This window comes from Acinonyx jubatus, chromosome A1, assembly GCF_027475565.1.
Source record: "Acinonyx jubatus isolate Ajub_Pintada_27869175 chromosome A1, VMU_Ajub_asm_v1.0, whole genome shotgun sequence".
Lineage (NCBI taxonomy): Eukaryota > Metazoa > Chordata > Mammalia > Carnivora > Felidae > Acinonyx > Acinonyx jubatus.
This window is the reverse complement of record NC_069380.1, coordinates 69,379,904-69,394,748: the sequence shown is the minus strand read 5'-3', so window position 1 is coordinate 69,394,748 and position 14,845 is coordinate 69,379,904. Positions and strand designations below refer to the sequence as shown.

At 39.6% G+C, this 14,845-nt stretch overlaps 1 protein-coding gene across 8 annotated transcripts in view; it reads right to left on the bottom strand.

Annotated features, from left to right (window-relative positions):
* The window catches only part of UBAC2 (UBA domain containing 2), a 251,911-nt gene that overhangs the window by 87,480 nt on the left and 149,586 nt on the right, over positions 1–14,845 (bottom strand). The gene's annotated exons all lie outside the window — the stretch shown is intronic.

Sequence of the window (14,845 nt, the reverse complement as noted above, 5' to 3'; positions counted from 1 at the left end):
TCATCTAATTCCTAAATAGGACAAAAAGTCAGCAGTAGGTAGATTATAAACTTGTTTGGGCTGTGAGTTTCATGAAGACAAGGATACCATCTGTTATGTGCACAGCACCTGGTATACAGCCTGGCTCACAAAAAATTCTCAAATATCCATCTAACTGAATAGCACCTGTTTTGTACTATTACCAACAAAATTCTAAAGCTCTACTGAAACATTTGTGAAGTTCTTAATTTTCAATGAAAAGACATGCCTTACATGCTTAATTACATGTACTAAAGTATATATACTAGAGCATATGTGTAATTGAAGACAGTGATCCTCTAAGACTCTGAATTTAAATTAGGCATATTAAAAAATAGAGCTGATTACTCAACAAGCCAATTTAAATCTAGATACAGAATACATTCTGTTTGGAAATAATTTTATATTTCAAGAGGCAAGGGCAGTGACTCCTACCAATCAGTAAAAAGTACCAGACAATTTTAAAAGGGGAAGCACTGATCTTAAATTGGTTTTTAAAATGGTCTATTTTGATCACTCTTTAGCCCACTGTAATTTGTTATTCTTTGCAAAGTTAAAAACATTTGCCTACTGACCATTCAGGGCAGAATGAAAAATTGAAAAGCTGATCTGGTGACAACACGGCCCATTCTTTCGAATCCAGGGAGGGCTAAAAGCACTCGTGAGAACTCCTGCCAGTGTAGGTCTGTTTAGATCAAACTCTGAGAAAATGGTCATTTAAAAGATAATCCCTAAATTTCTTTTAAAATAAAAGCTCCATTAGCTAAAAAGGACACTTATTGAGTCCTTCCTTCATGCCATGTTTCCAAGCATTTGACAGGCATTATTTATTTCACTTACTTCTCGTTGCCCTAAGAGATGGGGACAATTATTATCTCCATTTTGGTGATGAGGGACATCAAGTGCCAGGTCACATGGAGAGGTGGAGTCAGGAATGAAATCCACAGCATCCAACCCCCATGCCTGGAGGTTGACTCTGAGTGCAAGCATGTCCCCGCTTACAGAAGCAGGTCCATTAAGAGATGGCTCTCCCCCCCACCGCCTTGTGTGCCTTCCTGTGGCTCTGGCATCCTCCACCAGAACATCAGGGCTTCCATGCACCCTCTTTCCTGCAGGGCTTCCAATTTCTCTGCAAACTCAAGCTTCATTTTCTCAGACACCCACTCCTGATGACCCTCCTGTCATCTGTGGGATCTAGCCAGTGACCGCTGCTTGAGTGTCCCTCTATGCATGTTCCTTTGCCCATCTCTTCTGGGATGAAAAGATGCTGGCATCTCACACCTAAATTTACTACAGCGTCTTTCCCCCAGCCCCTCAACTACAGTCAGAAACTAGCCTTCCTTTCAGATGCTATACTGGAAGCCAGCAGAGTAGTAACAACAACAACAAATGCTTGCTAACAGTTACATGGCATAATACTCTGAGCAATATGCATACATATATATATCATCTCTCTCTCTCTCTACACACACACACACACACACACACACACACACACCTCATTCAAGCCTCATAATATTTCTGTGAGGCTCATCTCATTACTATCCCTGTTTTACAGACAAGGAAATTATGTCCCAGAGAAACTGAGTACGGTGCCCAAAGTCACACAGCTATAAGCGGGGAAGCCAGGCTCTAGACCCTGGCAGTCAAATTCCAGGGTCTGCCCTCTTAATTACTGTATTATTTCTCTTAAACAAGTAAAGTTATACCGTCCAGATCGTCAAAGAGTCTTGGGAAAGAAGAGACACTGTCGATGAAATACCCTCAAATTCCCTTAGGGGAATATGTGTGACTACTTCTGGCCAATGGGTTGGGGGCAAAAGTGACATATATCACTTCCAGGCTGAAGTGTTAGAGAGCAGTGAGAGATATTCCATTCCCCTCTTGTTTCCTGCCACAGTGACCAAAGATGTTCTAAATGGTGGGAATCTTTGTTAGCCTAGATCCCTGAATGACTAAATGGAGAACTTCCCACCTCATACTCCACCCACCTGTGCTGGCCAAGGAGTGCAAGTAAGAAATACACTTACGTATTTAGCCACCGAGATTTCAGGTTAATTTGTGGCTATAACATAAGCTGGTCTTCTGACTAATACAGTATTTAATCTACTTAGAATGAAACAGACCAATAAACAGAGCATAAGAAAAGAAAAATACAGACACTATTCAGCTCTCCTGGCAAACCAATATAATCTTCCTTAATCCCACTTTCATTGTGTCATTTCATGCTCCAGGACTGAGAACAGTTCCCCATGATCTACCACATGAAGTCCAGGTTCCTCTCCCACACTTGCAAGCCCCTGCAACCTAATTTCCCTCTATTGCCCAACATGTACCTTTCAAGTTAATGGAGTTGGTTTTGTTTCTGTACCATGAACACAACAAATATTTGGTTCTCAATCACTGGATTATTCTGCTTCCTCTATTTATTCTTTATATTCACATCCCAATCATACCTCCTCCTTAAATTCTTCTTGGACTGCTGACAGCCACCCATCTTCCTTTCCTTGACTGATTTGGATTTTATATAGCCAATGCCACAGAGTTTTAACTTTAGATGTATATTATCCTATAATAAAAGAAAAGAGAAAACATACTGGCCTGGAAGCCTGGGGCCTGGTTCTGGTTTGACTGTTAATCAGCTAACTACCTCTGTCCAGTCTTTTAGCCTTTCTAGATTTCAGTTTTCTTATCAGTGAAACAACAGCACTAGATAACGTGGAGGGGCGCCTGGGTGGCTCAGTCGATTAAATGTCTGACTTTGGCTCAGGTCATGATCTCAGGGTTCCTGAGTTCAAGCCCCACATCGGGTTCTCTACGGTCAGCGCAGAGCCTGCTTCAGGTCCTCTGTCCCCCACTCTCTGCCCCTCCCCCACTCATGTGCACACATGGGCTCACTCGCTCTCAAAAATAAAAATAAACATTTAAAAAAAAAAAGATAATGTGTAAACTCTTTGCCAACATCACACTGCCCATGATCTATTATTTCATGAGCATTATGCTTACATTCCTCAAACAAAACACAAGCTCCTCTGGGGCAGAGACCTTGAATTTTCCTTCTTTCTATTCTGAGTAACTCCAAGCACAGCATCTTGCACATTGATAATGCTCATAAAATGTATGTTGACTACAGGTCATCAGATATTAGCTGAACTTACTATATGATTTGTACTATTAAAGTATGACGCACGAGGAGTTTTATTATTGCCTGTCATAACTTACTAGACAGCAATAGATAACACATGCTTCATATTGAAATATTGACCATGAAAAGTATACTAAATTGGAAACTGGAATGACACTGAAATCAGTCAGGATTCCCTTTCCAAAAAGAAAGGTTTTCCTTTGCGAGTACGAGGAGTGCCCCTAGCTTTTCCTCTTCCTTCCACATACAAGGAAGCAATGTATGACACATACATTTGTTTAATGTCTCCCTGATAATACACATCCAGACTGCTCTACCTCAAAGAAATCTCTGCCACACTGCAGCTGTTAGAAAGAAGAAACCATATAAGAGGGTAACGTATATAGGAAAATACATGATCTTATTCTTCAATAGTTTATCTTCCTCAAAAGTTTTAAAGACTTTCTTTTTGTCTTTATTTGCATACCTACTCTGTGGCTTCTTGCTGCTAATAATGCTTTTTCAATGTCTTGTCTAGTCAACTACATAGCAAGCCACCCCTGGGCACCTTAGTCTTCGGCCCCACATGGCTACCTACTACAATGGATCCAAACCAAGAATTCAAGTAGCATTTGATTGGCTTTTATCAGTTTTCTCAGAGTGTGAGAATATTTATTCCTGATTTCTATACTTTTAAGAAAGACTTTTCCCATGCAGGTTTTGAGAAGAAAACAAAATGTGTCAGAATGAAACTACAAGGAGGCTACATAAGGTTTAATTGAGCTCTTAAAATGGTAACATCGTGACGTGTTCTTATTGCGGGAGGGCACCAGTTCTACAATTTTTCCCCTTACGTTTGTGAAACACAGGCATTTTTTTTAAACATATATAGTGAAAATATATGAGGTTACTGCCTGCATTCGGGTTTGAAAAATGATATAACAACTAGATTACACACTGCCTTACCATACACATATTACAACTCAAGAGGGTAAGGAAAATATCATAAGTGCTTGTGTATGACTGCCTCTTTTCCCTGTTAAAGGATCAAGAGCAAGGAAAGGTCATGAATTTTGAGTGTTATTAGCTTTACCTAAAGAAGAGCTGTTAAGAAGGCATCATCAAAACAGACCCATACACACAATACTCACAGAACAAGGAAATCAAAGCATCCCTGTTTGTAGTCCCACAACCTGGTAAATGCTCTACCTGGGACATGGCCTTCAACTGTGCCTGTACCCATGCGCTCAGGTCTCTGGAGACACCCAGGGAGAGACCAGTCAGTCGGAGGCAGGGGCAGAGCTGAAAGATGCTGTAGGTCTTGGCCATGCAGAACTGAGGAAGCAAATGATAAAATGGCACATGGAAAGAAAAAAAGTATCCCATTAAGGATCCAGTTGTCAAACAATTTGAAACTTGTGTGTTCGGCAAAATGCCAATAAGGTGATGTGTACATGTTAATCATAGTATTCTCTCTGCATTTGTGTATGAAACTTTTTTGTAATATATTTTAAAACCTGGTAAGTGTAGTCTCCAACACATTCCCATACTCTTGGTATGTTAAGGGTGGAAGCAGAAAATAAGGGACTGACCAAGGATTGAGAGAGAAAGATGGTGGCATATATCAAGTGGCTATGTTGTCTCTAATCAAGTGAGCTGCACAACCCAAATCATACAAAAAAAAAAAAAAAAAAAGACAGGAATGGGACACATGGGGTCACATTCATATTTTAAGATCACATGGAAGAATGGTCTCAACAGCCCTTCAAGAAGTCCTAGTAAGAGATGGCTTTTGGTGACAAAGTCACCAGCAAAGAACAGGCTATACTAGAAATCCACACGAAAAGACTGTGTTTCATAAACATACACACACGCACACACATAATGCTCCATTGATCTCCTAACACAAAGGGCCACTTCCTTTTCCTTAAACCATGTTCCAGTTCAAATCTAGGTATTTTAGAGTCAGGTACACCACTTTGTATACATACATTTGAAGTCAAATGTAAAAGTTGAATTTTCTTGATTACTAGTCCTATCAGCAAAGATTTACTTACAGATAACAGAATAGCTCTCAAGATGTCTTGGGCAAAAAAAAGACTTAGTACACAGATTTAGATACTTATAAAACTGCTGAAAGGGCTAGAAGGGCAGGTCCAGACTGTGCCTCCAGGAGCAACATAGAACAATTGGTCTACCTGGAAGACGGCTTCCTCTGCCACATTCAGGACCCTGGGAAATCAGGAAGTCATTACATCATTACAGTAGAATCTAGGAACCAGGAAGTTGTATGAACTATAACCTCGAGAGCTCTGTTGGTCTGTAGAACTAGACCACAAAATTGGTATCTATATGCTCCTGCTTTGGAGCTCACACTGAATGCTCACACTGAACTCGATAAGCACCATACAAGTTCTTCTGACTGGTAGAGCCTAAATCATACCCAGAACTCTGGATGCAAGGGGCCTTAAGAAATAAAGCATTCAGCTTTCCACCCTCTGCTTTACGTGCAGGTACCCTAGGAGGACCATGCAACAGATAATGAGCAAGCCAATCTCAGTGTATCCATCATACCATAGAAAATACCAAAATACTCTACCAAAAGGGAGGAAGGCGTATTTAACTTTAAAAAGAAATAAGACATCACAGTCAAGTGCAAAACCAAGTATAAAAGGGCTTCTAAGTAACAGAAGATATCTGAACATGGTTTTTGCAGTATATAATATTAAGAAATTACAAATAATTTTGTTAGGTAAAATAATATAGTTATACAAGAAAATGTTATTTTTTAGAACTCACTAAACTATTTTTTAGAACATGAAAGAAAATATTATGATGTCTTGAAATTGCTTCAAAATACTTAAATTACTTTGTTTTGGGGGGAACAGATGTTAATTATTAAATCTGGGTAAGTGGGCTCATTTCTTATTCTCTCTGCTTTTGTGACTGAAATTTTTCATAATAAAAAGCTTTAACAGGTTATACCAAAAAAAAACATGGGAAGTACAAATTATTTTTGCTTCATTTTTAAATGAAATTTTAAATAAAAATGCTTCATTTTTAAAACTTTAATTTTAACGCATTATTAAAATAAGGTCCATCTTGCGGTGCCTGGGTGGCTCAAGCATCCGACTTCGGCTCAGGTCATGATCTCGTGGTTCACGAGTTCAAGCCCCGTGTCAGGCTCTGTGCTGACAGCTCGGAGCCTGGAGCCTGCTTCCAATTCTGTGTCTCCCTCTCTCTCTGACCCTCCCCCCATTCATACTCTGTCTCTGTCTCAAAAATAAATAAACGTTTAAAAAAAAAATTAACAACAAAAAAAAAGGTCCATCTTCTGTAAAGTAACTGGCTTATACTCCTTAAAATGTCAAGGTCATAAAAGACTAAGACAGAATGGGAAATGTTCCAGATTAAAGAATTAAGGGACATTACAACTAAATGCACAATGTAATAATGGACTGGACCACAGACCAGATTTTTTTTTCTTTTTGCTATAAAATAGGATGTTATTTGGACAATTGCCAAATATGAATAAAGTAATACATACTGATGTATTTAGGCATAAAGGGTCATTACATCTACAACTTGTTCTCAAATGATTCGGGGAAAATACCATACACAGATAGATAGAAAATGACAAAGCAAATGTAAACAATGTTAATAATGAGGACATCCGGGTTTATGGGCTAAGGGAGTTCTTTGTCCTCTTCCTGTAACTTTTCTATAAGCCAGAATTACTTCAAAAATGTTTGGGGGGGGTGCCTGGGTGGCTCAGTTGGGTGACGGGCTGACTTTGGCTCAGGTCATGATCTCATGGCGTGAGTTTCAGCCCCGCAATGGGCTCTGTGCTGACAGAGAGAAGCCTGCTTCAAATCCTCTCTCTCTCACTCCCTCTCTCTCTGCCCCACCCCTGCTCTCCTTCTCCCTGTGAAAAATAAATAAGCATTAAAAAAAATGGTTTTTAAGTATAAAATGTAGTGGCAGCACTGGGGAGCTTGAAGAGGAATAGCACAGTTTCTTCTATTAAATGAAAATTAATAGGGGTGCTTGGGTGACGAAGTTGGATAAACGTTGAGGTTTATCATGTTGGCTCGTCACGTTGAGGTTCACGAGTTTAAGCCCCATGCCAGGCTCTGTGCAGACAGCAGACCTGGAGCCTGCTTCAGATTCTGCGTGTGTGTGTGTGTGTGTGTGTGTGTGTGTGTGTGTGTCTGCCCCTCCCCTGCTCGCACTCTGTCTCTCTCTCTCTCAAAAATATAAAAATAAATAAAACATAAATTAAAAGAAAATTAATAGCCAAATAACTGGAGTGGCATGTAGTTAGTACTTTTTCAGAACCTGTTCCATGGGGCATAGTCTCCCAATCTGAAAAGTTTCTTGCAGCATGTGCTTATTTTGTACTTCTCATTTTAGCAACAAAATTTGAATACAATCTAACAGCTGTCTTTAGACACTAACATCTACTTTTATAAACATCTGCAACACTGCAGTTGAAAATGTATATAGGAAGTGCCAGTTTGGTGAATTTACACACTCAAATTACTTTCTAGTTCAGCAAAGAGAGAACCATGAACTACATTTTTTACCTTAAAAAAATGCATTAAAACTGTGTTACACAAAAGGAAATGTCTGAGTTAAGAGTCAGACAGGCATGAATTTCAATCTAGGCTCTCTCTGCCTGTTAAATACGCAGACATGACCCTAGTGACTCAATCAATTCTCAGAACCTCTGCTTTCTCATGGACACAGTGAGACTAACATCCACTCTTGTAAGATTGTTGTGGACGTTCATTTAAATCAGGAACATACGGACAATAAGACTCTAGGGTACAAAATAGTTATTCAATATGTATTTATCAAGATTCCTTAAAAAAAAGACTAAATCCTGCTATCCAAAAAATCTCCAAATAGAATATATAATATTAACATTTCATAATGCTACTCTGTATTTTTTCTCCATGTTGTTGCTAACATTAACATATCCTTATGTTAACTTATTTATACAACAAATGTTTACTTAGGGTTTACTATGAACCTAGCACTGTTCCAGGCACCAGCATGAGAGCTGAAATTAATACAGACCAACTTGTCCTGGTGAATTCATCTTAGGTTCTACAAGCCACCATTAACCATTGAGTAAACAAATAGTATCAGTTTCGGGGAGGGGATCATTTTGAGTGTTTTTCTGGCTTCGTTGCATCCATGACTGGTTCTTTTGCCCTTCCAGACATTCTCTGAACTGCATTAATTACAAACTCCCTTTCCGCTAAATAAACCCGAGTTGATTCTATTACTTCAACTGGCAGGCATGCCTGTGCTCTCCTAACTGAGAAAGCCTTTTTCCCTTTGACGTCAGATAATAAAAGCACATCAGATACTTCAGAACTCAGCACAGATTGCATACAAAAAAATTCAACCCTCAGATAGGTATAGATTATTTTTGTGTGCTGTATATTTTGCTATGGTTACCGAGACGTGGTTAGCATTTTGACTTTTTTTTTCTTAGAATAATGCAATGATCTGAATCTCAAATCTTTCATAAGGTGCAACTTTCCAATGATAAACAAGAACAGGAAGTAAATCTTGAATACACCAGACTTCAAGTTCCCTGCACTATTATCTACTCTGCTGTCATCTCAGCTTAACTTAACATTAAACTTTCCACTGTCCTACCCTAAGTTGATGTTACTAATATTTTTTATTTCTGCTCAAATAAAGCATTTCCCATTAAACTGGAAATTCTGACATATACTCAAATATTTTAAGTTCTAAGAGGAAGACATCTAAAATAAAGGAATTGAGTAGCAAAGCAAGTTACAAAAGCAGAAATGAAAACAGATGTTAAACTTCTTTGAAACAAATTTTTACTAATAGCCTCAACCAAAGCTATTTCAGTCACCTACTAGAAATATTGTACCTAGGCAAAAGATCTCAACAAGCTTCACAGGCCATCAGCAACTCAAGGGTGTGGGCTCTCTTCAAGGTTCTGTTTACCACTCAGCACCATGCATGTTATGGGATTTCAAAACAGAGGTGACAAGTGCTGTAATAGCTCAGTTTCGATCAGCGGCTGTCCATCAGGGGTAATTTTGCCCCCACCCCAAGCATCATCTGGAAAGATCTGGAGGCATTTTTAGCTGTGATGATTGGGTGGGGGGAGGGGTTGCTACTGGCATCTGGTGGGTGGAGTCTAGGGATGTCACTGAACACCCCAAAGTTCACAACACAGCCCCCTATAGCAAAGAACTATGCAGCTAAAAGTGCTGACCAAAGTTGAGAAAACTGGGTTAACTATGCCTCACACAGGTTAACTTTGTCCTCACATTCATATATAAAATCAATGCTCATGTGGCTTTTCATAACCTCTGATGATAGCCTACAGACCCTTTCAAACAGGAGACATTAAATCCATCCTCTGGAAAGCCGCTCTGACCACTGAAATTGTCAATGAAATCCCTGCAGTGTGAAAAGCCCAAGTCTCCTTCCACAATTAACCAACAATCTCCAAGGTAAGAAACTCTGAATGCCATTTTATTGGACTCTGAAGACATTGGGCTTCAAAAATTACTAATATCTTGATTACACAGAGTAGCAACTTTGTTTCCTAATCGCTCCTGGGACAGTATCAAATGCATAAGTGAGGCAACAGAAGCCGCTTCCTCTCCTTACTTCTAACATCACGATTTTACTTTCATCACTTTACAGAAAATGGTGCTCAAGTTTCTGAGCTTGTTTTCTCAAAGGAGAGGATAGTAGTTCCTACTGTACAGGATTCTTCTGTTGTTGTTTTTTAATGTTTTCCATTAGAATTAATGAATTCTATGTTTCTCTTTAGATAAGATGTTGGAAATAATTTTATAAATCCATGTTTTAATCCTTTAAAAATACCACTAAACTTAAATTTGAAATTCAATACTTATATTTTTCTGACTCACTGAAAGAGAGAAAGAAAAAGAAAGGGGATTAGTACAAAAGAATAATTCAAGTAACTAGCACGTGTCCGACCAAAATTTCAATCACAGCCACATCTCTCTGGTATTAAAGAACACTCTTTTCACTAATCCATGCTGTCTCCCAGACACTCCATACTGAGAGCCATAAAAGGGAGGAAGAGCCTGATCTTTAGAAAGCATCAAGTTGAGAGGGGGGTCAATTAGGTAAATAATTACAAAACTAAATAATAAATGTTATGTGTAACTTGTAAGGATAAAGTCACCCGTGATCACAAAGGAAGGAGTGATGGATTCTGGCTGGCGTAGGGTTCCACAGAGTAGAGATATCCAAGGTAAGTCTTGAAGGATAAGTAGAATCTGCCAAGCAAGGGAGAAAGGACACTTCAAGCAGACTGTCTACATACGTAAATTCAGTGAGATGTGAGATGACACAGGAGTGACAGGTTGTGGTGAATAATGCTCTGTAGCTGGTGTGTAGAGTATAAGGGGGGGAATGAGAGAAAACGAGACTACAGAGGTTGGTTGGAACTCAACTCTGAGATGCCTTACTACCAAATAGCAGTGGGAAGTCACAGGTTTCGGAAGGCGGAAAGGAATAAGATAAGATCTCCTTTGGTGATAACCTAGGGGAGTGTGGAACAATACAGATAATAGCTTTGAGATGGTAACACTGAGAACAGTTAGGAAGCTCCTGCAATAGTCCAAACAAAAGCAGAAGAAATGCAATCAAAAGACGAATGCCTTTTCATCCATTTATTTACTCTGTGCATCCGTCCACCATCCATTCACCCATCCAGCTAACACAGGTGCTCACTATGTGGAGCCAATCAGCTAACTGAAGCATGATCAGCAGTGAAACTGACATGGTCTGCTTGCATAAAGCTTATATTCTAGTGGAGGAGACGATTAAACCATTCATGATACAATGAATTATTCAATTTCAATGGTAGTGAGTGCTGTGAGAAGTGTTCTAGGAAAGAATCTCTCAAGAGACTGTGACCTAGTCTGAGGTCAAGCTGCTCAAAAAAAGCTTCTGCAAGAAGTCACCTTTGAGCTGAGGCTATTATCTCATATCTCTTATTCTAAATAAGTGTTCAGAAACTTCTCTTTCATTAGTCAACTTTGCTTGGTGTAATCACATTTTAGTACCTACTTATTAAAATCTCTGGTAAGTCCAGCCATGCCAGTAGGTATTGCTGGAAGGGGGTAAGAAAAACTAGGGGTGAGCAAAGAAGGGTGGGAAAAAGTTAAAGGGGTGAGGGGCGTGGGAGGAATAGAAGGGGGAGAGAGACTGGGAAGGAAACAGGACTGAAATTCCAAAGGCTTTAGTTACACAGTAGACTTTATAAAGAGAAATTCATTAGGAGAGAACACCTAAACATTTCTTGTGATCAATACTCAGAAACATAATCCTCTGCAAACTGATAAACAGGATGAACCATGAACCTGTCAACTTCTACTTCTACTCTGTTTTTTAGATCTAGGAGTGATCTAGGTCAAAATTCCAACTCTGTCAACTGAATCTCATACTCCTGGGCAGATTTCTTAGTCTCTCCGAGAATCTGTTTCCTTACCAATAAAACAGATATTAACCAAACCAATTTCACAAAGTATTTTTTAATAAGAAGCAAAGGAGAGAAGAGATTTAAAATATCTATTCATTCAATTCAGTTAATCTATCATTCTAAACACATTAATGTGATCACTTTGAATCTGGAGGTCCTGGTGGCTCTATCTTTATCTTGAGAAATAATAGCTTTTCTTCTAAAATAAAGGTACTGATAGGGGCGCCTGGGTGGCTCAGTTGGTTGAGTGTCCAACTTCAGCTCAGGTCATGATCTCACGGCTTGGGAGTTTGAGCCCCACCTCAGGCTCTCTGCTGACAGCTCAGAGCCTGGAGCCTGCTTCGGATTCTGTGTCTCCCTCTCTCTCTGCCCTCCCCTGCTCGCGCTCTGACTCTCTCTCTCTCTTTCTCTCTCTCTCAAAATAAATAAAAATTTAAAAAAAAATTTAAATAAAGCCATTGATCACCATTCAAGATATGATGACTATTTATATGTTAAATATTCAGCCCAAGTTCAAGACAGAGGGACAAAAAATTTAGAAAGTTAACTGTCACTTATTGTTAACTTTGCCCACAATACCCACTTCCCTTAAAATATCCCAACGGTTGATATTGAAGATGACCACAGATGATTATAGGTGTGCTGCTACTCTCCACTTGGCCCTCAGCTATAGAGAACCCGATCCCTCAGCACTTTTAAGATTAGAAGTTAACACCACCTCTTGGCACCAACACTTTTTATCACAGTAACACCACAGCCCAACAGAAAATCTTAACAAAGGACTACAAAATTCAGAATTACATTTAAATATCCATGGCTGATTCTTTTAAATAGGTCCAAATAACCAAATTGGTCCATCAAATAATTATGGTGGCATGACAGTATTTGTTACTTAACCTCCTGAATCATCTGTGCCCAGTCCTGGAAAGTTTTATCCCTTGCAGTGCCAAAAAGCTGATTTAGAAAACTGGATAAAGCAAGATCTATGTTACATGTGTGGTCATCAAGAACAACATGAAAGGTCCTTCTATGATGAGGTTAGTAGGAAATTTATCCTGCTAGAAATGGGGTATTTGCAGAAATGAATAGAACACTAAATTCCTGGAGACAGATCCTGAGACCAAGAATGTTTCTCCTTGCTCCCTTCACCTTCACCACCACCCCTCCAGCAGATTACAGAGAACACTAGGTCAATGCCTAAAACACAATCTGCAAAGAAACAAAGAATGAGCCTTAAAGAAATGCTCATGCTTGCTGTGATGGGGTGAGAACTGGGATGAAACAGGACTTTAAATACCATTTCTGAATGCCTGTAGATGTATCTGATACAATCAATGGAGAAAAAAGAAGCTGACTCCACAATTTTAAGTGTTCTTAAAACACACACACACTTTTAAACAATACTGCCAGTTAAAGATGGTGGATTGAACACATGTACTTGCCTCCTCTGCTGTCTCCTAAAACCTTGTAAGAATGGCATTAAAAGATTTCCTTAAAGGCATAAACCCACAAAGATAGAGAAGAGTTAACGAATGTAAAAATTTCTCAAAGCGGGAAAACAGGAACAGAGTGCTAACTTGGCATATCTGAGAAAACGCAATACTAAACCAGCAACAGTGAGATCTGAGAAGCCAGGTTTGCCTGGAACTGCGAAGAGGCAGTCTGAGCACTGATCCTCTCCCAAAAGTCTGCCTATGTGCCGAGGGCTCCTTCCTATCCCAGTAGATGACTAACGTTTCTTATCTAGAAATGGTAACAAGGAGTATCTTGCAACTGGGGGGCTCCCATGCCCAGTTGAGTGTGCAAATAGAATACTAAAAATCAAAGTTTATATACTAAATGTTAAGGCTCCCAGGCTTACATCTTACAGAGAGTAGATGAGAGAGTATGCTTTGGGCAATCTGACAATTCATGAGGGGGAAAAAAAAGACACAAATGTCCAGATCCTAATACTGAGAGTTAGTTCATAGTGAAACCACGAGGCCCTACAATGAAGTCCATGGTCATTCAGTGCCTTGCATACTTCCATCAGCCCCTTTTAGAAGCTGGATCTTAAATATAAACAGCCAAAGGCTCAGAGAAAACCCTTAAGATCAGAAGCAGACAACGAGGAGGAAAAGAAGGAACTCAGAAGAAACAGAAACTGTGGAGGGAAATGAAAACCTTGGCGGGGGGGTGGGCAGGGGCAGGGATTCTCCTTAATATCATGAGAGATGTAAGAAAAAATACTAGGTGCATGAAAAAAAAACCCAAGATGCCAGCCAAAATGGATATTCCAAAAATAAAAAGGAACTACTGGATATTAAAACTAGGAGAGCAAAAGTATAAGTACTCAATATTTGAAAAGACACTTCATCTCATTAGTCATCAAGGAAATGCAAACTAAAACCACAATAAGATATTACAATATACCCTCCAGAATGACTAAAAGGACTGCTAACTCTCTTGGATCACTTGCTCTGGGGGAAGTTTGCTGCCATGTCATGTTGATATCTAGGCAGTTTCGCGGTGAGGAACTGAGGCTTCCTGCCAATAGCCATGTGAGTGAGCCATTTTGGAAGAGGCCTTCAGATGACTGTGGTCCCTGCTGGTATTCTGACTATTACCTTGTGAAAGACTCTGGGCCAGAATCACCAAGCCAAGCTGCTCCCAAATGCCCGACCCACAGGAAAACTGGCAATACATTCTCTAAGGCAGTCTGAAGGTAAACATATGCACACCCTGATTCAGCTTCCGACTCCCAGGTTCATACCCAACAGAGGTGTGTACATATACACACAAATGACATGTTTGAGGACGTCCGCAGCAAAAGTATTTGTAACAGTCCCAAATCAGAAACAACTCCAATGTCCACTAACAGTCAAACGTTATGATAAATGGTAGTGACTCACATGACAGAGCACTACACAGTAATGACACAGTAGGATCTACTAAGAGGTACAGCAACATGGATGAAACCGAGAGAAAGATACTAGACACAGAGTCTACATTTCCATTTATACCAAGTTCAAAACCAGACAAAAATAAACCAGGTGTTAAAAGTCAGTACAGACTTTGGGGAGGAAGTAGTGGTTGGGAGGCGGCAAAAGTGCAGGAGATGCTCTACTTCATCTGGATGGTGTTTAAAAGGATGTCGCTTTGTAAAAATTCAATGCACTCCAAACTTAGGATATACGTTTCCATGT